At 39.1% G+C, this 26,556-nt stretch overlaps 1 protein-coding gene across 1 annotated transcript in view; it reads left to right on the top strand.

Moving 5' to 3' along the window:
- Positions 1–296: 296 nt before the first annotated feature.
- Positions 297–26,556, top strand: part of LOC124282417 (neuronal acetylcholine receptor subunit alpha-10-like) — a 238,299-nt gene continuing 212,039 nt past the window's right edge. Inside the window, exon 1 of the mRNA XM_046718405.1 lies at positions 297–585. The gene's annotated coding sequence lies outside the window, so the exon portion shown is untranslated. The remainder of the gene's footprint in view (positions 586–26,556) is intronic.

Genomic DNA, 26,556 nt, shown 5'->3' with positions numbered 1-26,556 from the left:
AGCTATTTTCATGTCAGCTATGAAGTCTTGCCATAAATTGACAGTTGACTGTCGTCTATATAATCCGAAAGTGCCCCCATAATGAAATCAAACAGTGGTGTTCACTGTCTGTAAAGTATCGTGTCGTCCACAGTTGGAGGCGGTGCGAAGAGACACCAGTCCAAACTGTCCGGGGTTCTGCAGTACGTAGCCGCACCATACTCTGGCATTTCTAATAGGTTGTGATATCCCCTATCTGCCACTGCTTGTCGGATAGGATATATTTGGTAACATAGGATTCACTGGGGCGCGAACACTCAGAGGAACCAAGGGGAATTAGCGACAAGAGCCACCCAATCAGGGAATAGAAACGTGTTCATCTGCTGTCTTACGGAGGTGGAAGGGGTGTTTTGTTTTCAGCCAGAGGAATTTACATGTTTTCGTCAATACAGACCAGCCAACCAGCAGTGTCATTAGGTTAAATCAGTGTTTGGCAATATTCTTGAGGATATTATTACCAATATTCCCCAGACGAAGATGTAATGGATTCTCTAATTAAACAGTTGGAAACTACCCTTGCTGATGGAACATATTTGATTTATTAAGGTAAGAAAGTTTTCATATCGTAGCCATCCTGTTTTCTTTATAGGTACGTCTTCCTTGCACGGAAGATATGTCTTAATACGACCACATCTGAATTGCGTACGTAATGTAAAAACAGACACCAATGGAACAATAATCGATATTAATAAATCTGGCAAGGGATTGATTTTTTATTCATTTTCGGATGTACGTGGATCGTTAACAAACAACGTTGTGCTTAATGGCAAGCGGCTTCGGTTTAGGTATTGTGCATAGTTCAAATAAACTTAAATAAAGGACAGTATAGACGTGAAATACCAACGGTTCTTAATCAATGGGGCTCACAACGCCAGCTTGCCTTCTACAGGTATGCTGTATGTTAAAGCGCCTCTTTCGCCATTGACTGTGTATTCTTCAGTGCCCGTTTCTTTATACTGTTCACGTTCCAGAGTAAACAAGAATACATGTGTTAGCATAATGCAATGACAAAACTATGAACGTTCGCTCACATGTGGCTCATATGACTAATTTTTACGCCGCATTTATTTGCAATTTACGAATACCTATCTTGGATCTTGAGACGAATATACATACCAATATATTCATGCATAGCTCTGATATATTCTACTGACATAGTTACATGGACGAATTAAGTAATTACACGTATCCTTTTTGCATACCGCCATGTACTTTAGAAGTGAGTCATGTTCTAAAAGCTTCGAGTTATACCCATGTATTTATGAATACCGGCTTATCGATTTCTGTTATAGATATTTGTTCACGAGGAGATGGTTAACGTATTTGTGACTTGAACACATAGACACTATGACAATGGCCCAGCACTGTGCGATAAAGCAGGACACAAGGTACGCGTATGAGTGTCGAAAGAAATTGCTTCATATTTATTGGGATGAGACTGAAGCATATCGGCACTTAGGAATGTTCCGGTCATATTTCAAACCAAAAAAACATTTGAAGTATTCGTGTTCGCCAAGCTCCAGTCTTTTCAAAGCGGTTTTGAAAAATACACCAACGAGGTCTGAAATATAAACCGTCAACGCCCGAGAATAATCAGTCTCAATTATATACCGATGAGGTCGTGAATGGCAAAATAACGTCGGAGACACGGAAGTGAATTTATATCAATATCGCAATATGGCCCCAAAACGCGCAATATGCCATGGAAAGGGGCTTGAAATATATTTTGCATTGTGCAAGTGAGTCAGGATTATAGTAACGGGATGTATATTGTTTAAGGCTGAAACAACCTTCAAGCTATGCAGGGCTTCTAAATAAGTGAACTTGGACCAGGAAGACCAGGAACTGAAATCACAAGCATCGACCCTCGCCATAGGTCCATGATGACACTACCTCAGCCATGTTAACGAGCCTGGGCAACGGATCCTCTTGCTTGGATCTGGCGACCAGAACGGTCTATTAGGAACCACTTCTTGGAACCCGAAATTCCCGCGGATCATAAGATCATCAAATCGACATCTGGATGGTCCCGAGACTGCTTATATTCATTATTCAGGACACGTGGCCGATTGAAACATCTGAAATATTTCATTCGTGATGAACCCGTACGCGTTAATTCAATCACACAATCATAACTCTACTTCCACTATCCAGACTCTCTGTTAAGTCTTGGTGGTTAAGCTACTTAACCATAACCAGTCCTATGATTTATCGCTCATAACCATTCACAATCTATTACAGTTTCTGAACTCCGCGCACCGTTACAACGTGGTCTCTATCAACCCGGATAGTCTCAGGCACCATGTGACTTCAGTTGGCGCGCCATCATGTTGATTGAAAGAGAGGCTTGTAGATACAGACATGCGCAATCTGAAGATGACGTCGGTGATATGAAGACGTTCATTATCTGCCACCGGAAAGCAATAAGGGCTAAGTTTCCATGTCAATGTGCGAAATGACAGGTCACTCTGACTACCACGGCTGGTCAATGAGAGCTTGTTGGCACTTCAGACTAGAGTTCGTCCATCACACTCACGTGTGTTCCTTTCATCTCTTCTCGTTACCGCCGCCTGTACTTCAGCCCACTTCATTGGGAAAATTGCCCGGGTTATGTAATACTGTTTATTTCACAAATACTGACTGCTCTAACCACTTAAACCACTTTGCCAGGTAATTACTTTCCTTGCCCAAAATAATTTCACGCAAGACAACTGTTTTCTTTTTTTTTACAGCATAAACGTATGTAATATTTCTACGTGACTTTCCTCGGAGAGAGAGAGAGTGAGAAAGAATGATAGAGAGTGAGTGTAATTCGTATGATGTGGTTACTGAGGGACGGCGGGGTAGCCTTGTGGTTAAAGCGTTCGCTCGTCACGCCAAAGACCTGGGTTCGATTCCCCACATGGGTGCACTGTGCGTAGCGCATTTCTTGGGTCCCCCGCCGTGCTATTACTGGAATATTGCTAAAAGCTGCGTAAAACCACACTCACTCACTCACCAACCTATGCATGTTGCCCTTCACACCAAATGGAATCGGCTTCTGTGGATAACCAGGACTGGGTACTCCTTTGCGCTGAAGCATGACATGTGCCTACGTACCAGTCATGTTTAGGTATAACATTTTTGTCTTTTTTTAACAGTTGGTTCAATAGCTACAAATCATGCCCTGAAATGTACAACCTGTTTCTTTGATGCCATCCAGGTTCTATCACCGTGCATCTGAATGCATTCGTTAGGCTGGGATTTGCTCGTATATCACATATATATAAATGATTTTATATGAAAGGACACGACACATGCCACAAGGGTCCAGATTATCCAAATTTAATAGGCGCACCGGAGAGGCAGTTATGGTTATTCGGTGGGAAGGTAGTATTATGTTCTATTACTAATGATACTCATTTGTAGGTAACCCCATGTATATATTGCTTAGGCTTGAATGACTGATCGTGAGAGAATGGCTTAATGTAAAAGCATTGTACGTAAATGTGTTGCACTTAGAAATTCACCATCACGTGTCCGTATTCAACATTCAGATCTATGTCATGTTTTAGTGATTGTTTTCCTACACCGGATAGAAATTCGATTTAAAGTTAAAGGTATAAAATGTTTTCGGTTTCAAAAAACCTTTTGTAATGCTTCCGGTTATCTATTCATGGCTGACAATCTCACTGTACATTCCGATATAACGGCGCCCATCGCTTCACAATATCGGGTCTGAAATCCGGTTTATGCGATTCCAGAAAATACCATTGCGAGTTCTGTTTAACACAGAGTAGGTGACGTGTAAAGTAATTAATTTTATAAATGCGCTCCGATTCTAAAATGTTTGTGCTTTAACAATAATTCTTTCCATGTAATCGCAAACCAATCACTATCACCACTAACGGGAAGAATGCGTGCATATTGCACCTAATGTGATCTGTAAGGGAATCTGTGGAAATTTGGAGACTGTCACTGACGTGAAGATGATTGCTAGTTCCAATGAGAACCATCTGCCTTGACATTTGAAGTTCGACACGACATATATGCGTGTCCCAATTAACACAACACAGAACAGCTCTTTACAGGTCACGTGATTTAGTCAGCCATTTTGTCTCCTTGTCGCATCGACACAAACTACAACTCCGCATCATTTGCATAATCAATTTCATACTTTGACAATACTTTCTAAAATGATAGTACCTAATATGTATGATAACGTGTCATTATTATCGTAATGAATTTCATCTGACAGACTTATTGATTTGGAAATGTGCCGCTTCGCGCTTTGAAGTTACACCGTCATTTCCATAAAACTATCATCTACGTCAACAATTAGACGTTAAAGAGCAATTGCCTAAAGTAGCACATAGCACAGAAACGAGTTTTTAATTGATTTTTTCCCCATTACTGAGATTTACGGAATAATTTTAAGGGCTTTATTTTAATAGTGGTGTTAACATTCTCTTTTAACATATTTTTATGTCTGTTTGAATATTTGTTTAATACTGATATTAGCACAAGCGAAACAAGTTTCCCTTTTACATAATATTTGATTATTTGATTCAAAACCCATAGATGCATGTTCCTAATCATTCTGTTATTGTCTAAGATTGATGTCGGGGAGAATTGGTCATGTAATACCTTAAAGTATGTAACTTTGTGATCCAATGCATAGTTAATGGTTGGTAGTAATAAAATACTATTTGTTGCGGGAATAATTAATTGTTCATTCATGTTAATTGTAATATTTTTCTCAGTATGTACCAGGTATTTCATAAGGATATCATATCTGATCTTTCATCAACACATCTATATCACTAAGAATTGTTTAAATGGAGAAAATTGTATTTCAAGGTTAAACTTAATGAAGGATAATGAATGCGGCTGAATATAACATCCGCCATGACGTGACAGCATTTTCTGCGAACGCTCCCAAGGAAACCATTGGCACGTGTTATTAAAGGCTATTACTCACAGTAATAATCATTATTTACCATTTCTATACTCACGAGGATGAGGTAATTCATCAATTGACAGGAAATGAAAAAAAATATCATTGATAAATTACTCCAGGTTTGAATCGATGCCAGTGTTATGAGGGCAGCATGTATGTTATTGCACGGAGTTTGGGAACATGCATTTTGTACGACAATGATACATGCACACTTGCTTTAGAGTGTCACGATGTGCCCCATGTAACAAATAACGTATTTACATACATATCAATATGAAAATTTCCTTGACACAAACTGAAACGTGACTAAACAGTCTGATGTTATTGTGTGGACAAATGCCAGTTTATCGTACACCATTACACGGTTATATATGTAAGAAACTACCGACATTTAAATCCCGATATATATGTCTAAATTGAAGCTGAACCTGCTCCATGTGAAGACAAACGTTTCCCATCGCTAGGGTATTAACTAGCAACAACATGGATGATTGCTTTATCAGTCGAGTGAAAATATCCAGGGATTATTAAAATATTGATTTTCTGCTTTTAAAAAATCCTTTTTCCAACTATGCCGGCAGACGCGGAATCTGGATCTGATACGTACATGTTACCATTGTCAACGATACGAACGAGCATGCATACTTGAGGCTTTGGTGTCTTGGTAGGCGGTTGTACGTATGGAAGTGTGATTATGATATACGTGAACGTATGAAATATCCTCGGAGTAGGTGGTCTGTTTGTTGCCTCCTCTCTACTCAGAATCCTGGACGTGCATGGAAATAATGTATATCCACTTATTCGTTTATCGCAAAAATAAATTAAAATTGATAGGATATCTCCTGTTTAGATCCCCCCTCATTTAAACCGTGCTTTACTTCATCTATGTATTAGATAGTCGAGTAAATATAGATTGGAGTTTTGTATCCATTTTGTAATGGTTTACGACAACTATTCGTTACAGGTGGAAAGTAATGGATAAATCTTTACTTCATTTAAAACATGTGCGCTCTGACATATGTCTCGTGATCACTTTCAATTTATTTAAAGTCAGTGTAAAGCCTTTGCATGTTTTCGATTATTCTTCATGGATGAACATCGAACATATTTTCCTTTCGCTGATGCAACACGCGAAGACTAAATTACTCCTATGCTTTGCTAATACCCCAGAAATAGAAACCCTTTGAACAGGACGTGTAATATTTATTACCAAATCATTATCACGTTAAATAAAACACAAGTGAAATGTCCAAATGCCCGTGTGATTGTACATTCCAGGGTTCTATTTCTGAAATAGCGAGTGAGTGAGTGTGGTTTTACGCCGCTTTTAGCAATATTCCAGCAATATCACGGCGGGGGACACCAGAAATGGGCTTCACTCAATGTACCCATGTGGGGAATCGAACCCGGTTCTTCGGCGTGACGAGCAAACGCTTTAACCGCTAGGCTACCCCACCGCACCTTCCTTAAATAGCCCACACTACAGAATCATTCTCGGCACTGGAAACTGGAAACCGTGAAATCTTGATGACACCAGGTGTTCAGGTTGCAGGCGAGCATTTCCTGTCCCAGTGGTAGCACCAATCGTGCTTGATGGTAGAGGTAACTGCTCTTGTACCTTGTAAAACATGAAAGCTTCATGATCACATAAGATTTTGTTGTATGTCATATCGAAATATAAATATACAGACAATTTCATAAGATTTCTAAAAGACCTGTTCCTCTTTTCGTTTTAATCGTTTTGCGTTGAAATATATAATGCATGTGATCTTAATTGGGTCAAAAGGTTACACAAACTACGGAAGAAACATTCTTGAATTTGGCGAAACGTTTCAGCTGATATCTCTCATCTTTAATTAGTCAAAGGATACAACGGTGCTCATTAAATATCAAGATATACATATAGAGAAATTTTATAAGATTCCATTTGGACCTTAATTTCCTCTTTTTTCCATTTTCATCGTTTTGAGTAAAGAACATATAATACATATGATCTTAAATGGGTCAAAAGGTTACGGTAACTGTACATAAGAAACATTCTGGAATTTGGCGAAACGTTTCAACTGATGTCTCTTACCTTTAATTAGTCAAAGGATACAACGTTGGTCATTAAATAGCAGTGTTTGTCTGGTGAGGGCATCCGTTTCTGATAAAGCAGCGGAAGGATCAATTACTCGTGATACGGAAGCACAGATGGAGATAGGAAAATCACCACTACACCTAATCTGGTATTCAACAGCGCCTGGTCTTTTAAAGTTTAAGACGTAGGAATGTAAGGATTAAACAGCGATGTCCTGGGCACACATCTTGTTTGTGCAACGCTTGTTGAAAGATCTTGTCCAAACTCTGCATTTCACATCTTTCTGAGCAATATACCCAAAAATGGTGTTATGAATTATCGAGCTGTAAGAACACCTGAAACTTAATATTTGCTTAACGACGGATCAACGTATTGCACGCAAAGCTTGCCTTTGATCTTAGCACGTGAATATCTAAAATGATTGTAAGGTACTCCCAGAGAGTCAAAATAATAATGGAAATATGATTATGATTTGAATATGAATGACTATATGGGGGTGGGGGTGAAAAATCATCGGTGTTGCAATACTTTTGTCCTTGAGTATATATCATAAACCTATGTGCATACATTGAGAAATCTGTACCTTCTTTCTTCATGTCTGAATACGTGCTTCTGTGACTTTATCTGAATTCACAATACAGAACATTCTCACCGTTCATGGAAATGCTAATCGGTGGGTGGGTGAATACGTATTTTTATGTGTACTCGCTGAACGGCCTATGTACATGCAGTGCATTCATGAAATGACATGTTAGGGCTCTTGAGTGTAAAGATGTTGTGTTCACACTTGACAAATGACGCAAATAGATTTAGTTACGTGTAACGTGGAACGGAAACAGATTGATCCATGAATCACCTAGTACATATACGACAATTATGTTCTGGTGAGACATACACTCAAGGTTTAAGGTGTTAGCGGTTGATTTTCTCAAACCCAACATTGGAAGTCCCTACCATAACGGGCTTTGACTTCAATGTTCAATAACATTCTTGGAATCAAGTGAAGCGTGACACATACCTCATAGTCTTTGACCCATACATTCAAGCCTGGGATAAACTACATGTAGTCTTGAGAAAATCCCCTGGTAATCTTTACAGAGACGCTTTTTGTTCCTGTTCATACATTTATGTTCCGATTTGTCTAACTGAGTGTGTCGATTTCCCCGATATCTCGAACTGATTAATTACTCCTAAGTATATAAAGTAAGCAGAAAATTCCGCTTATTCAAGATATAATAAACTTTCAATTCACCTTAAACAAAATAATTGTATTTTCCACGATAACATTATTCATCAACATCTGACAATAAAAGAAATATGGTTTGGTTGTCTCGAAACCAGCGTTACTCGAACTATTTTCTGATCCTACGAATTCGATCCAGTTTGACTGGAAAGAGAGTCGTAATCTAGAAATAGAGTATTTAAACCCTGTACCATGGCTTTAAGCAAATATTACCTTTTCTCAGCATGCACAAACCTTTTCACTTAAACATTAATTAATCCTCACACTACGAGCTCAGCTGAAAGGCATGTTATTGTAACATGCATTGGTGTATGAAAATAACACAGCAAATAACTTATGGCAGGTAATAAGACCACCCCCTACGTGAAAATTGGACATTAGTTTCTCATTGAATTTGATCATTTCCCCATGCACCTCAACAGTGCGCATCAATCATAACCTTTACGGTAAAACCACATGCGGAGCAATTCTTAATAGGACATTTCATTCTGGATGGTTTTTCTCAAACACATGGGAGTAACGATAAAACGGCGTGATGTTTAAGGTGAATAGAACACGAATATATGCATAAAGCATCATGTCAGCGCCTGTGTTTATGTCGGATGCAGAAGCCCCGCGACCTTGTACACCGTAATCACTGGCTGTAAATCCTTTAGCGTCTTGAGCACTACCGCGAGACCAATATCTCTCAATTGTGTGAACTAAGACGTGCTCAAACTTTCCTTTGTAAAGGTCAATAGTTTCAAATCTGGGCCTGAAATGTCCATTGGAGTAGCAGAAATATATATTGGATTCCAAGGAAGTAAAACTTTCACCAAACTTTGAAAAACAGATCTGATTTCACGATAAAAGGCAGACTTTAACCGACTACAGATATTGTCCATATATCCGGAAGGATTCAGTCCACTGACAGTGGTGTTTCGAATGAAGCGGAGAACAGAACTTGCTTTTTTCAGTGAATAACATTGAATTTGCGTTCTATACTTATCAGTTCAAATAGTATTATATCAGGCTTCAGCTATGATTGATTTACGTTTCAACAAGCAGTTGGAGAAGAACTATGATCAATGAGAAATTACGGATTATGTGTCCCGAGTGAATTAATCCACGTTGGAGATGTGGGTTCCATATTTCAAATATAACCACTGTTGGAGCGTTGTCATTCTCGTCATGAGTTTATGAGTGAGTGAGTGAGGTTGTACGTCGCTTTTAGCAATATTCCAGCGGGGACACCAGAAATAGGCTTCACACATTGTACCCCTGTAGGGAATCGAACCCGGGGTTTCGGCGTGACGAGCGAACGCTTTAACCACTAGGAGACCCCACCGCGGTCATCTTCGGTTAACTGCGATAATGGCGTTTTGTGATGCCACGCTCTGCCTTTTTGAGACCCGCGATGGTCCGGGTTATAATTAATCTTAACCATGCTTGTCTGAAGGATGGTCAGGCTCGCTGACTTGGTTGACGCATGTCATCGTATCCCAATTGGGTAGATCGATGCTCATGATTTCAGCCACTGGATTGTCTGGTTAGCTACACTCGATGAGCTACAGACCACATTCATATAGCTGGTATAATGCGGAACGAGACCTTATTCGATATACAAACAAATTTAATGTGCCTCCTTGCTAGCAAATAAACAATGTAAGAACTGTCTGTTATAATGATCAGCTTGAATTATTTTAAATGTTACGTCACATCCCCATCCATTCCCTTATGTGTATACTACTATGATATTCCTTAAGTGTCACAAGTTTTGTGCTGGTAAATGTCCTTCAAAATCTGCCATGATGTACAAAATGTACATGGTCTCCTTAAAACCTGTTTGAAAGAAAACCATTGTGATAGCTTCAAACATCTGAGAACGAATTGTGGATCTGTGATTGGTTGCTTCTTGTTAATGACGTCAGATTCCATTATGACTGATTATTTGTCAGATTGCAATAAATAACGTTTTCATGCCTTACTTCATCTGTGCGGTTTTGGGATATGCTTGATCTTATCTATGCAATATCCACGTGCAGGGCGAAAACGTTTTTGCAGTGGTATAGACCTGGTAATAGTCGAAAGCAGTATGACGTCACTCAGGATCGTTATGTATTATGGCAGGATTGAGACCATGAGAACATTATCATCGATTCCATATTAAATGGTTTGAGTTTAGGATCTGTCAGAAACAGATTACTGCACTCATTCATGTCGCACCCCATTTATCGTAAAACTCCTTGTTTTAAAACGTATCCAGCTTAGATTCATTTTAAACCAACTCTTTGCAACATGAATGGTATCCGACAGAAACTCATGTGGCAATCACTACCTGTTTTTGTCACTCAAAATGCACTCACAGTGAAATGAATAATCATACGTGACATAAAAATGACAAGTTTTATTTCATCCGTGGATAAGATCCTCAGAAACCCCCTTATAAGATTCCTCGAGTCCTTTGTCATTGCCTCAAGGTTGGAGATAGTTCCACACTTAAGATACGCATTTGTACCCCATAAATCTGTATTGGAGGTCCTAATGGCCAATTCCCAGGTGTCCCTAATCGTTAGATGCTATTTCAGACTGCGATGTGATGAAAGTAAACACCAAAATATATTTACAGAGACCAGTTAGGACCTACCGATGGAACATAATTTCCAATCAGTACAGTGACATCCTCAACTCCATCGGTAAATGAGCGTTGCGGATGGACAACTGGTGTTCCCCATCATACGTTTTGTAGATGGACCGACATCTAGCCAGCATGGATAGGAGACCGTTTCCTCACTGATAATCCCAAGAGACAAGTTAATTTTACAGGCTGAGGCCCTGCTAATGATTTGAGGGTTGCTGCGAGACCCAGTCAATTAAAGACGATACCCATCTACTCCGTCAGGCATGATCACCTATAAGACAGCCAAGTGCTGCATCTACTGTTCGCAGCCGTTGTCCATTTATGGTAATTTCTCAGCACCACAATTTTACATAATGCATGTTATGCAACATTTAAAAAAGAACAGCGGTCCAGTGCTTAAATCACATAGCTCTGCATCACACTGCAAATGCATCAAATCCACAAGCATCGTATGCACATTATGTGGTTACCAATCACTTACGCAAGTAATGTTAATTACACTAAAACGACTGAGGTAAACTTTGCGGAGGTCGAGGTTGAATACCCAATACTTGATTGAGTAAGTTTGGTTAACGCCGCTTTAAACAGTATTCCAGTTATACCACGGCGTGTCTGCTGAATGTATAAGGAATGCCTTATTAAACTGATGCCGGTCTCAGACATTTACCATTTTCTGGCAGCGTAGAAAAGTAATCATGGCCAAACCCACGATCATTGGTTCTTGATGTGCCTAGGAGACGCAAGCCTGCAAAACAAATAGCGATGCCTTAGGCAGCATTGTCCTTTTAATATGCTGTCTACATGTGATAAAGAATAGTCGTGCAACGAGGTTCAAGGCCATTTACTTTATAGCGTTGATACAATTGTCTGAGACATGCAATATAACTGAACTGCAATTTGCTTCTTGCTCAAAAAAAAAGAATAAGTATAGGCTCAAACAATGTTGTTTTGCATACATCTAACAAGCTCATTTCTTCATAACATAGATTCATAATGTATTACATGAATTGTTAAAGTGCCTGTCGTAAGACGTGATGCCCAAAGACGTCCATCCAAAATAGATCTGTTTTGTCGTTGATAAAAGATATGGTCATGCGAAAACGTGGACAGGTATGTACAGTGTTTTTCTCTATCGTGTCTTTTCTTCAGATGAAAAACTGACCTTGTTTAGACGATTTGGAGTGAAACAACATAATATTTATCAAAACTAGTTGGTTGATGTTGATTGAACTACATGCACAAGGGATGCCAAGTAGAAGACAAAAGAGGTTTCACAAAGTATTCATAGTGGTACAGGGTGAGAACCCAGGAACCAGCTATTAGAAGGCAGTCATCGACACCTAGTTGCTATCTCAGGCAGACCACGATGTCAAGGGCACTTATCCAGTAATCGCTGTACCACGGAAACAGTCTCTGCTCTACAAGCTGGTCATACGTCCCTGAAATTAATTAAATTATTCTTGCAGAACAGAAGTGTTTACTCAGGGTAATAGAAAATTGGCGCGTTGGTTTACTTATTCCGGACACGATGTTGGCAATGAATTGTACCAATGATGCTTTGAGTGAAACGTAGGAGTGGCTGGTCTGGTGACTTTGGGATGAATAGCAGAAAATCACCAGTTGTGAAGTGTCTGGGTCAACATCCTAATTGTAACAATGATAACAAGAATAATTAAATCCAATCAACGTCACGACATGACTACACACACGCCTCGTCTGAATACTAACAGTAATCACTTCCAGCTTACTTGCTCAAATAAACTAGAGTTACTTAAATTTCAAAACAATAATGTTAATATCTTGACACAGTAGCAGCATTCATTGTGGAGTTGCCCAGAAAGCAGAATGTCGGAGATTCAATGTTCTGACTGTGTCACACCAACATTCGATAAAAGATGGTAATTGCTGTTACTCAACCTGGCGCTCGATATTAAGGCGTAAAACAAAGACTGGTCGGCTTATGTAGTCAGTATACAGTTCCTGAGTTTAGTATCGTGTTAACTGAGGTAGGATATCTCAGTAGCGTAGCTGGCATCATGAAACCGGATAAATACAATCAGCTAAACCCACACGTGTACGTCGCAGTGTGAAAATGAAACTCAACATTAAACTCAATTTCATCTCATCTTGTAATGTGTTGTCCAATGATTGAGTTTCTGTTAAAGTCACATGTACTATCACAATGTCTAATGCGAGAAACGTATATCCGTTAGCGTGTCGGAACTACTAAAGACAGTCAAACGCATATGCATGTACGTCACATGAATGATCTTGAATCTGGTGTTAAATACCATTTCACCCCTCCCAACTCAACAAATGCACTGACTTAACATTGCCTCATAACAACATTGAGAAAACATCGATCCAACCGTATTGAGTAACACAGAAAAAAGTCATTATATCTCGAAAAAACCCTGACACAATACCCAGCGTGTAATCATCTGAAAGCAAAAATCTCACCCAATTAAGATCCCAATACGAGACCTACATCATTTGGCGATCACCACACACAAAAACACCTTTTTTTAAAATTTGGCGCCAAGAGCTTTTTTCTATTCCATTGAAAAACAAAGTACAATATTCTATGATCTATAAACATAATCATAATCAGAATGTATAAGTGGCATGCGTTTAGGAATCACCATAAAATAGTGATGACACCAGGTGTTCGCGAAAATGCGAGCCTATCCTGTGGATCCTCAAAATCACAAACACAAATTCACCACGAAATCAAAAACACCATGACAGGCAAGTGAATTTTCCCTGAACATATAGAGCAGCTGAAATCAGGGAATTTAATCGAACATCAAATTACTTTTGACAGTGTATGTATGTGCAGGTGTAATGAATCATCACGAAAGCAAAACCCTAGAAAGTCATCCTGTTAAGGGAAAAGAGGTATAACCCTCGTTTTATCAAAGGTCATTTCCTTTACAGCGTTTATAAGAGAGACGAGAGTGTGTTCAACGTTTGCCTTCATGTGTGCTGATGACATTTGGAACCATCTTTGAACCATTTTCTATCAGACGGCCCGAGGATACGCTGCTAATATAACCTCACCATTGACTCTTCATGCTTTCAAATGCCGTCAGTCTCCTATTTACTTGACTTAGAAGGTCTTAAAATGTATTTAAAGCCTAACAGCATTGTGCTAGTGACGACGGGTACAACTGAAACGACATGGACTCGTGGAACACCTGGCGTCATCACTGTCATTACAACGCATCCACGAGCGAGTTCTTCAGATAATGGGTTCCGGTCGTTTGGAGTTCTTTCTGCTTTTGTACTTGACAGATGTTACAGGCCCATCGGTTTCGAGAGCGGGTCCTTCAATTTGTTGCTTCTGGGTGTTTTGGGTTATCTACGTTTGTATTTGATGGATGTATTGGGCTCTTGTTGTGTTCGAGAGCGGGTTCTCAATTTGTCGTTTCTGCATGTTTGAGTTATTTTCTACTTTTGTACTTGATGGGAGCATGGGGTTCTTGTTGTATTAAAGAGCGAGTTCTTCAATTTGTCTTGGGTCTCTCGCATATCATTGGACCCTTGGAACTGTTGGATCTCGTTGGACGCTTGGGAATGTTTGATCTCTTTGGACCCTTCGGACTCTTGCATCTCTCTGGACCCTTGGGACTCTTGGTTCTCTTTTGGCACTTGGTGTTCCATCGTTTTGGGGAATACTGGTACTCTTGGTACTCATCAACATGAATATTGCATCAGCTTTGCAAAGCTAATGACTTTGATGTTTTTTGTGCTCAAAACATACTGTTTCTTTCTTAAATAGTATCTTGCATCTCTCCAACACGAATCATTGGTGACGCCGTTCCTAATGATGCAGACCCATGCTGAGGGTGTGAAAAGATAATATGATTTTCCAGCAGCCGTATTAAAAATCAGTTATAGTTACTATATCGATTTACTTTAAAGTGTAAAGGTTCTCGTTATCGAAAGCAGTTTGATCGTTTATATATGATATGCCCTGTAGAAATGAATCTGTGCTTAACACAGATATAAACACTTATCAAATACTGTACAGGTATTTCACTAAAAGCAATGTCTTCTCCTAATACAGGACATTTACCTTCCCAAAGACACGCGTGATAACCTCTATTTCTAAAAACACCAATGAAGAAATAGTGAATGAGTGAGAATGTTTTACGCCGCTTTTAGCAATATTCCAACAATATTACGGCGGGCTACAACAAAAATGAGCTTCAAACAGCATTACGAAATACATTCGATTCAACACCTTTTTTTTAAATATTTCATATTCTTTGGTAGATATGTAAACATTTGTAGTTAACATTTTATCATAGAACAATGCAGTGAGGATGATGAAACGAGCTGAAGAATTCACAATTTAGTTCTAAGTGATCCACCTTATGAACTGTTACACTCTGAAACTTTCCTTCTAATCACTAGGCAAGTAGTTATAATCAAGTAGTCAATCTAATCCTAATAAAATTCCATAACATCTATAAGACGTTACATTGATTTCTCCACATTATGTGGTTAAGGTCTGAAAACGTGAAATATCAGAGGCTATGGTTTCGGCTTCTGGCCAATGAGTAAAATCTCACTTTCCAACATCTCCAAAATAATACCTCAAGGCGCTAGGATATTGATATTAGGATTCCCCTGTGCCTACATTTGGTGCCTAATGATTTGTAATTACACTTTGAGTATGTCAAACTGATAAACATGTGAAACATTGAGAATTGATGTCATTTGGAACTCTCGTTTCTCTTCATTCTTGTACCTTCAATAAAGTCATTATTTTTATTTTCATCAAATAATCAAATATCTTCTTAATTGGATCTCCATCAAATGTGATTACCCTTTCTGTATTGTGACTATTCTCCTCCAAGACAATTTACTGTGATCAGGGATCATGTTTCTCCGCCTTGAGACCTGACATTTTCCACATAAAAGGTATTTTAGACGTCTCCTTTTTATATTATGCTTGAAGCAGTTGCTAAAGAAGCAGAGTAACTTTAATCACAGAAAACAGTTTGACTGATCACCGTGAGTGGTTAATTTCATTAAAAGGTCTACCATTATTGCAATAAGCAGAGACTTGCCTGCATCATTGAAGAACCATGACAGGGTCATTTTAGGACAACAAGAGCACCAAAGGTCATTTCAGAGGTCAGACAGGCCGTGTAATCAAGCTAATATGGTGGCATTTCCCTGATTCCCCTTCAACGATGAGAGATTTAGCCACATGAATGAAGCACAGTGGAGGCTTAATACCGACTTTGTACTATAATGAACAATGTAACTGTTACATGGAATTTGTCACGTCGACTATGGTTATTTGATCACTGTTATGTCATCGACTGGGGGATTCTGCTACAGGTCGATGGTGACGGGAATGGCAGTTATGGTAGATCTGTAGATGTGAAATCAAGGTCGTCATTAATTACTCCTAAGTATATAAAGTAAGCAGAAAATTCCGCTTATTCAAAATATAATAATCTTTCAATTCACCTTAAACAAAATAATTGTATTTTCCACGATAACATTATTCATCAACATCTGACAATAAAAGAAATATGGTTTGGTTGTCTCGAAACCAGCGTTACTCGAACTATTTTCTGATCCTACGAATTCGATCCAGTTTGACTGGAAAGAGAGTCGTAATCTAGAAATAGAGTATTTAAACCTTGTACCATGGCTTTAAGCAAATATTACCTTTTCTCAGCATGCACAAACCTTTTCACTTAAACATTAATCAATCCTCACACTACGAGCTCAGCTGAAAGGCATGTTATTGTAACATGCATTGGTGTATGAAAATAACACAGCAAATAACTTATGGCAGGTAATAAGACCACCCCCTACGTGAAAATTGGACATTAGTTTCTCATTGAATTTGATCATTTCCCCATGCACCTCAACAGTGCGCATCAATCATAACCTTTACGGTAAAACCACATGCGGAGCAATTCTTAATAGGACATTTCATTCTGGATGGTTTTTCTCAAACACATGGGAGTAACGATAAAACGGCGTGATGTTTAAGGTGAATAGAACACGAATATATGCATAAAGCATCATGTCAGCGCCTGTGTTTATGTCGGATGCAGAAGCCCCGCGACCTTGTACACCGTAATCACTGCCTGTAAATCCTTTAGCGTCTTGAGCACTACCGCGAGACCAATATCTCTCAATTGTGTGAACTAAGACGTGCTCAAACTTTCCTTTCTAAAGGTCAATAGTTTCAAATCTGGGCCTGAAATGTCCATTGGAGTAGCAGGAATATATATTGGATTCCAAGGAAGTAAAACTTTCACCAAACTTTGAAAAACAGATCTGATTTCACGATAAAAGGCAGACTTTAACAGACTACAGATATTGTCCATATATCTGGAAGGATTCAGTCCACTGACAGTGGTGTTTCGAATGAAGCGGAGAACAGAATTTGCTTTTTTCAGTGAATAACATTGAATTTGCGTTCTATACTTATCAGTTCAAATAGTATTATATCAGGCTTCAGCTATGATTGATTTACGTTTCAACAAGCAGTTGGAGAAGAACTATGATCAATGAGAAATTACGGATTATGCGTCCCGAGTGAATTAATCCACGTTGGAGATGTGGGTTCCATATTTCAAATATAACCACTGTTGGAGCGTTGTCATTCTCGTCATGAGTTTATGAGTGAGTGAGTGAGGTTGTACGTCGCTTTTAGCAATATTCCAGCGGGGAACACCAGAAATAGGCTTCACACATTGTACCCCTGTAGGGAATCGAACCCGGGGTTTCGGCGTGACGAGCGAACGCTTTAACAACTAGGAGACCCCACCGCGGTCATCTTCGGTTAACTGCGATAATGGCGTTTTGCAATGCCACGCTCTGCCTTTTTGACACCCGTGATGGTCCGGGTTATAATTAATCTTAACCATGCTTGTCTGAAGGATGGTCAGGCTCGCTGACTTGGTTGACGCATGTCATCGTATCCCAATTGGGTAGATCGATGCTCATGATTTCAGCCACTGGATTGTCTGGTTAGCTACACTCGATTAGCTACAGACCACATTCATATAGCTGGTATAATGCGGAACGAGACCTTATTCGATATACAAACAAATTTAATATGCCTCCTTGCTAGCAAATAAACAATGTAAGAACTGTCTGTTATAATGATCAGCTTGAATTATTTTAAATGTTACGTCACATCCCCATCCATTCCCTTATGTGTATACTACTATGATATTCCTTAAGTGTCACAATTTTGTGCTGGTAAATGTCCTTCAAAACCTGCCATGATGTACAAAATGTACATGGTCTCCTTAAAACCTATATGAAAGAAAACCATTGTGATAGCTTCAAACATCTGAGAACGAATTGTGGATCTGTGATTGGCTGCTTCTTGTTAATGACGTCAGATTCCATTATGACTGATTATTTGTCAGATTGCAATAAATAACGTTTTCATGCCTTACTTCATCTGTGCGGTTTTGGGATGTGCTTGATCTTATCTATGCAATATCCACGTGCAGGGCGAAAACGTTTTTGCAGTGGTATAGACCTGGTAATAGTCGAAAGCAGTATGACGTCACTCAGGATCGTTATGTATTATGGCAGGATTGAGACCATGAGAACATTATCATCGATTCCATATTAAATGGTTTGAGTTTAGGATCTGTCAGAAACAGATTACTGCACTCATTCATGTCGCACCCCATTTATCGTAAAACTCCTTGTTTTAAAACGTATCCAGCTTAGATTCATTTTAAACCAACTCTTTGCAACATGAATGGTATCCGACAGAAACTCATGTGGCAATCACTACCTGTTTTTGTCACTCAAAATGCACTCACAGTGAAATGAATAATCATACGTGACATAAAAATGACAAGTTTTATTTCATCCGTGGATAAGATCCTCAGAAACCCCCTTATAAGATTCCTTGAGTCCTTTGTCATTGCCTCAAGGTTGGAGATAGTTCCACACTTAAGATACGCATTTGTACCCCATAAATCTGTATTGGAGGTCCTAATGGCCAATTCCCAGGTGTCCCTAATCGTTAGATGCTATTTCAGACTGCGATGTGATGAAAGTAAACACCAAAATATATTTACAGAGACCAGTTAGGACCTACCGATGGAACATAATTTCCAATCAGTACAGTGACATCCTCAACTCCATCGGTAAATGAGCGTTGCGGATGGACAACTGGTGTTCCCCATCATACGTTTTGTAGATGGCCCGACATCTAGCCAGCATGGATAGGAGACCGTTTCCTCACTGATAATCCCAAGAGGCAAGTTAATTTTACAGGCTGAGGCCCTGCTAATGATTTGAGGGTTGCTGCGAGACCCAGTCAATTAAAGACGATACCCATCTACTCCGTCAGGCATGATCACCTATAAGACAGCCAAGTGCTGCATCTACTGTTCGCAGCCGTTGTCCATTTATGGTAATTTCTCAGCACCACAATTTTACATAATGCATGTTATGCAACATTTAAAAAAGAACAGCGGTCCAGTGCTTAAATCACATAGCTCTGCATCACACTGCAAATGCATCAAATCCACAAGCATCGTATGCACATTATGTGGTTACCAATCACTTACGCAAGTAATGTTAATTACACTAAAACGACTGAGGTAAACTTTGCGGAGGTCGAGGTTGAATACCCAATACTTGATTGAGTAAGTTTGGTTAACGCCGCTTTAAACAGTATTCCAGTTATACCACGGCGTGTCTGCTGAATGTATAAGGAATGCCTTATTAAACTGATGCAGGTCTCAGACATTTACCATTTTCTGGCAGCGTAGAAAAGTAATCATGGCCAAACCCACGATCATTGGTTCTTGATGTGCCTAGGAGACGCAAGCCTGCAAAACAAATAGCGATGCCTTAGGCAGCATTGTCCTTTTAATATGCTGTCTACATGTGATAAAGAATAGTCGTGCAACGAGGTTCAAGGCCATTTACTTTATAGCGTTGATACAATTGTCTGAGACATGCAATATAACTGAACTGCAATTTGCTTCTTGCTCAAAAAAAAGAATAAGTATAGGCTCAAACAATGTTGTTTTGCATACATCTAACAAGCTCATTTCTTCATAACATAGATTCATAATGTATTACATGAATTGTTAAAGTGCCTGTCGTAAGACGTGATGCCCAAAGACGTCCATCCAAAATAGATCTGTTTTGTCGTTGATAAAAGATATGGTCATGCGAAAACGTGGACAGGTATGTACAGTGTTTTCTCTATCGTGTCTTTTCTTCAGATGAAAAACTGACCTTGCTTAGACGATTTGGAGTGAAACAACATAATATTTATCAAAACTAGTTGGTTGATGTTGATTGAACTACATGCACAAGGGATGCCAAGTAGAAGACAAAAGAGGTTTCACAAAGTATTCATAGTGGTACAGGGTGAGAACCCAGGAACCAGCTATTAGAAGGCAGTCATCGACACCTAGTTGCTATCTCAGGCAGACCACGATGTCAAGGGCACTTATCCAGTAATCGCTGTACCACGGAAACAGTCTCTGCTCTACAAGCTGGTCATACGTCCCTGAAATTAATTAAATTATTCCTGCAGAACAGAAGTGTTTACTCAGGGTAATAGAAAATTGGCGCGTTGGTTTACTTATTCCGGACACGATGTTGGCAATGAATTGTACCAATGATGCTTTGAGTGAAACGTAGGAGTGGCTGGTCTGGTGACTTTGGGATGAATAGCAGAAAATCACCAGTTGTGAAGTGTCTGGGTCAACATCCTAATTGTAACAATGATAAGAAGAATAATTAAATCCAATCAACGTCACGACATGACTACACACACGCCTCGTCTGAATACTAACAGTAATCACTTCCAGCTTACTTGCTCAAATAAACTAGAGTTACTTAAATTTCAAAACAATAATGTTAATATCTTGACACAGTAGCAGCATTCATTGTGGAGTTGCCCAGAAAGCAGAAGGTCGGAGATTCAATGTTCTGACTGTGTCACACCAACATTCGATAAAAGATGGTAATTGCTGTTACTCAACCTGGCGCTCGATATTAAGGCGTAAAACAAAGACTGGTCGGCTTATGTAGTCAGTATACAGTTCCTGAGTTTAGTATCGTGTTTAACTGAGGTAGGATATCTCAGTAGCGTAGCTGGCATCATGAAACCGGATAAATACAATCAGCTAAACCCACACGTGTACGTCGCAGTGTGAAAATGAAACTCAACATTAAACTCAATTTCATCTCATCTTGTAATGTGTTGTCCAATGATTGAGTTTATGTTAAAGTCACATGTACTATCACAATGTCTAATGCGAGAAACGTATATCCGTTAGCGTGTCGGAACTACTAAAGACAGTCAAACGCATATGCATGTACGTCACATGAATGATCTTGAATCCGGTGTTAAATACCATTTCACCACTCCCAACTCAACAAATGCACTGACTTAACATTGCCTCATAACAACATTTAGAAAACATCGATCCAACCGTATTGAGTAACACAGAAAAAAGTCATTATATCTCGAAAAAAACCTGACACAATACACAGCGTGTAATCATCTGAAAGCAAAAATCTCACCCAATTAAGATCCCAATACGAGACCTACATCATTTGGCGATCACCACACACAAAAACACCTTTTTTAAAATTTGGCGCCAAGAGCTTTTTTCTATTCCATTGAAAAACGAAGTACAATATTCTATGATCTATAAACATAATCATAATCCGAATGTATAAGTGGCATGCGTTTAGGAATCACCATAAAATAGTGATGACACCAGGTGTTCGCGAAAATGCGAGCCTATCCTGTGGATCCTCAAAATCACAAACACAAATTCACCACGAAATCAAAAACACAATGACAGGCAAGTGAATTTTCCCTGAAAAAAGATAAGTTAGAACATATAGAGCAGCTGAAATCAGGGAATTTAATCGAACATCAAATTACTTTTGACAGTGTATGTATGTGTAGATGTAATGAATCATCACGAAAGCAAAACCCTAGAAAGCCATCCTGTTAAGGGAAAAGAGGTATAACCCTTGTTTTATCAAAGGTCATTTCCTTTACAGCGTTTATAAGAGAGACGAGAGTGTGTTCAACGTTTGCCTTCATGTGTGCTGATGACATTTGGAACCATCTTTGAACCATTTTCTATCAGACGGCCCGAGGATACGCTGCTAATATAACCTCACCATTGACTCTTCATGCTTTCAAATGCCGTCAGTCTCCTATTTACTTGACTTAGAAAGGTCTTAAAATGTATTTAAAGCCTAACAGCATTGTGCTAGTGACGACGGGTACAACTGAAACGACATGGCTCGTGGAACACCTGGCGTCATCACTGTCATTACAACGCATCCACGAGCGAGTTCTTCAGATAATGGGTTCCGGTCGTTTGGAGTTCTTTCTGCTTTTGTACTTGACAGATGTTACAGGCCCATCGGTTTCGAGAGCAATTTGTTGTCCTATCTACGTTTGTATTTGATTATTGGGCTCTTGTTGTGTTCGAGAGCGGGTTCTCAATTTGTCGTTTCTGCATGTTTGAGTTATTTTCTACTTTTGTACTTGATGGGAGCATGGGGTTCTTGTTGTATTCAAGAGCGAGTTCTTCAATTTGTCTTGGGTCTCTCGCATATCATTGGACCCTTGGAACTGTTGGATCACGTTGGACGCTTGGGAATGTTTGATCTCTTTGGACCCTTCGGACTCTTGCATCTCTCTGGACCCTTGGGACTCTTGGTTCTCCTTTGGCACTTGGTGTTCCATCGTTTTTGGGAATACTGGTACTCTTGGTACTCATCAACATGAATATTGCATCAGCTTTGCAAAGCTAATGACTTTGATGTTTTTTGTGCTCAAAAACATACTGTTTCTTTCTTAAATAGTATCTTGCATCTCTCCAACACGAATCATTGGTGACGCCGTTCGTAATGATGCAGACCCATGCTGAGGGTGTGAAAAGATAATATGATTTTCCAGCAGCCGTATTAAAAATCAGTTATAGTTACTATATCGATTTACTTTAAAGTGTAAAGGTTCTCGTTATCGAAAGCAGTTTGATCGTTTATATATGATATGCCCTGTAGAAATGAATCTGGGCTTAACACAGATATAAACACTTATCAAATACTGTACAGGTATTTCACTAAAAGCAATGTCTTCTCCTAATACAGGACATTTACCTTCCCAAAGACACGCGTGATAACCTCTATTTCTAAAAACACCCAATGAAGAAAAAGTGAATGTGTGAGAATGTTTTACGCCGCTTTTAGCAATATTCCAACAATATCACGGCGGGCTACAACAAAAATGAGCTTCAAACAGCATTACGAAATACATTCGATTCAACACCTTTTTTAAAATATTTCATATTCTTTGGTAGATATGTAAACATTTGTAGTTAACATTTTATCATAGAACAATGCAGTGAGGATGATGAAACGAGCTGAAGAATTCAAAATTTAGTTCTAAGTGATCCACCTTATGAACTGTTACACTCTGAAACTTTCCTTCTAATCACTAGGCAAGTAGTTATAATCAAGTAGTCAATCTAATCCTAATAAAATTCCATAACATCTATAAGACGTTACATTGATTTCTCCACATTATGTGGTTAAGGTCTGAAAACGTGAAATATCAGAGGCTATGGTTTCGGCTTCTGGCCAATGAGTAAAATCTCACTTTCCAACATCTCCAAAATAATACCTCAAGGCGCTAGGATATTGATATTAGGATTCCCCTGTGCCTACATTTGGTGCCTAATAATTTGTAATTACACTTTGAGTATGTCAAACTGATAAACATGTGAAACATTGAAAATTGATGTCATTTGGAACTCCCGTTTCTCTTCACTCTTGTACCTTCAATAAAGTCATTATATTTATTTTCATCAAATAATCAAATATCTTCTTAATTGGATCTCGATCAAATGTGATTACCCTTTCTGTATTGTGACTATTTTCCTCCAAGACAATTTACTGTGATCAGGGATCATGTTTCTCCGCCTTGAGACCTGACATTTTCCACATAAAAGGTATTTTAGACGTCTCCTTTTTATATTATGCTTGAAGCAGTTGCTAAAGAAGCAGAGTAACTTTAATCACAGAAAACAGTTTGACTGATCACCGTGAGTGGTTAATTTCATTAAAAGGTCTACCATTATTGCAATAAGCAGAGACTTGCCTGCATCATTGAAGAACCATGACAGGGTCATTTTAGGACAACAAGAGCACCAAAGGTCATTTCAGAGGTCAGACAGGCCGTGTAATCAAGCTAATATGGTGGCATTTCCCTGATTCCCCTTCAACGATGAGAGATTTAGCCACATGAATGAAGCACAGTGGAGGCTTAATACCGACTTTGTACTATAATGAACAATGTAACTGTTACATGGAATTTGTCACGTCGACTATGGTTATTTGATCACTGTTATGTCATCGACTGGGGGATTCTGCTACAGGTCGATGGTGACGGGAATGGCAGTTATGGTAGATCTGTAGATGTGAAATCAAGGTCGCCATTCCATGAACGGAAATCACTTCCACATATGATGATTTTACTTTTTCATGATCGTGTTGCCAGTATACTTAAATGTTGACATACCAGAAGATGACACGATCAACAAAGCACCTTAATTTATGTAATTAATAATTGAATTATTAATATTATGAATTTGAATGTTTGACTATATATGTTCCATATTATGTATGCCAAATACATTTCAAGGAGGGACGATGGGGTTCCGTAATGGTTAAAGCGTCCGCTCGTCATGGAAATTGCGGGTATGGATATTCGTAATGTGTCAACGTTTAGGTACTCGGTCATGCGTTGTTATATGGCTGAGATACGTCTACTGCAATTGTAACTCACACAGTCTAGTGTCAGGCAGTGTGTGAATGTTGTTTCCCGTCGCGATCTGATATATTACAAATTTCGATATCTATTACACTCAAAAGAAGTTAAGGACCATCCGATTCTTTCATATTACAGTTAACCCATCATGCCACACCAGTATTTACGTACGAAAAGAATGACTACTTTACAGTAGTATAATATATTCTCGGCCAGGTTCACCAGTGACTGAATGCATGACCCACGGTTCACACAATTGATGTACGATTACTTCCCCCAGCCACCCAATCTACAGATACTTCAAGGATAGTGATGCATAACTGTGATCACTCCAGACGCTAATTACATCAGCTTTAACGTTTGCGTGGGCTGTAATTGTTTTGTCACAACCCTTGATCAGAACTATGTAAAGCGATAGAGGCAAGTCTTGAATCAATAGGTTGTACAAATCACATCCAACCATATTAGCGTTACCGACGAATTTGACTTCACCATTTGGTAACTAGACCCTAAAACACTAATGTGCCTGGATGTAATGCAATATTCTCAACGTTGAGACTGATCGCTTTGAATCACGACGTGCGAAGTGTCATGACCAGAATAAACCAGAAATGTTTTTCCACCCTCCTGTGGTGGAAAAGGAGCGAAACTGTATAGGGTCATATGGACATTTAGAGGGTATTTGGTTGTAAAGGTTTCAAGTGTTTAATCCTTTTCTTTGTGAGGATGCATCGGCGTTGGAATGACAGACATCCTAGTGACAATTATCACGTCGTTTCTACCTCCTTGAGACAGCTAGCATCACCATCAATTATATTGTCCGCCGTTATTTCTAGCGGTACATTTAGTTCAAGAAACGCCCTTTAAACATCTTGTGCAAAGAGTTAACTGTGTCGCTTCGGAAAGGTGAAAAGGAATTTTGTTGAACTGCGTAAACGGAAACTTACAAGAGACTCCCAAGAGGTATAAACATGAGAACGTGGCTTACGCTGCAAAGTGTGAATAGTAAAGTAGATACATACGATTTGCTGATAGTTGTAGAAGCAATTATTCATCTAAAGAAGGCCCTTCTCTCCCATTACCCATAGTGTCTAGAAACACGATTGATATAGATGCCTGTGAATGCAAACCTATTGATACTATATGAATGATATCAAATGACGCCTTCATTTCTAAGCTTGCTTACATATCTATCAAAACCAGGTTAAGCTGCCGCAGACACGTCCTTGACATCAATGGAGAAATATCATCGTGTACATGCATTTAATCGACTCATACCGCATGATCAAGTTTGATAATCGATTAACAACAAAGAATCTTGAACAAAATCATTTAAACACCCAGCTTCAGGATAGAAATGTTCGACACTGGCTCTGTTGGGGTTGTAAAGGGCGATTTTCAATAACTACAAAATAAACAACACGGAAATGCAACAGTATTGATATTCTGATGCTTCAAATAATATCTTTAATTCTCGAGACCGTTTGAAGCTCATTCTCACTGGCACTAATGACAATTCAGTTCCACAACTAGGGGTTCCCCTAACCTTGGTATGATTGTCTTCAACTCTCGTTTTGCTTTGTTCTGAAGGCGCTAATCACTAAACGTGTTGAACGCTGGTGTTCTGGACTCGCAGCAATAGCCCAAAACAAGCAAAATCATCTTTCATCGATGTCGTAAGACTGAAAAAAATGAACAGGAGATGTTTGACTTAAAAATCCTGCATTAGTACCCAGCATCTGGAGAGCAAAGATATTTTAATCAACAGCTCGATCTATTTGAACGCATCGCTATGGACGCTTTA

The sequence above is a fragment of the Haliotis rubra genome, unplaced genomic scaffold (assembly GCF_003918875.1).
Source record: "Haliotis rubra isolate DU_JTF1 unplaced genomic scaffold, ASM391887v1 Scf3, whole genome shotgun sequence".
Classification (NCBI taxonomy): domain Eukaryota; kingdom Metazoa; phylum Mollusca; class Gastropoda; order Lepetellida; family Haliotidae; genus Haliotis; species Haliotis rubra.
The sequence above is the reverse complement of the archived record's forward strand: the minus strand, read 5'-3'. Positions and strand labels throughout refer to the sequence as shown.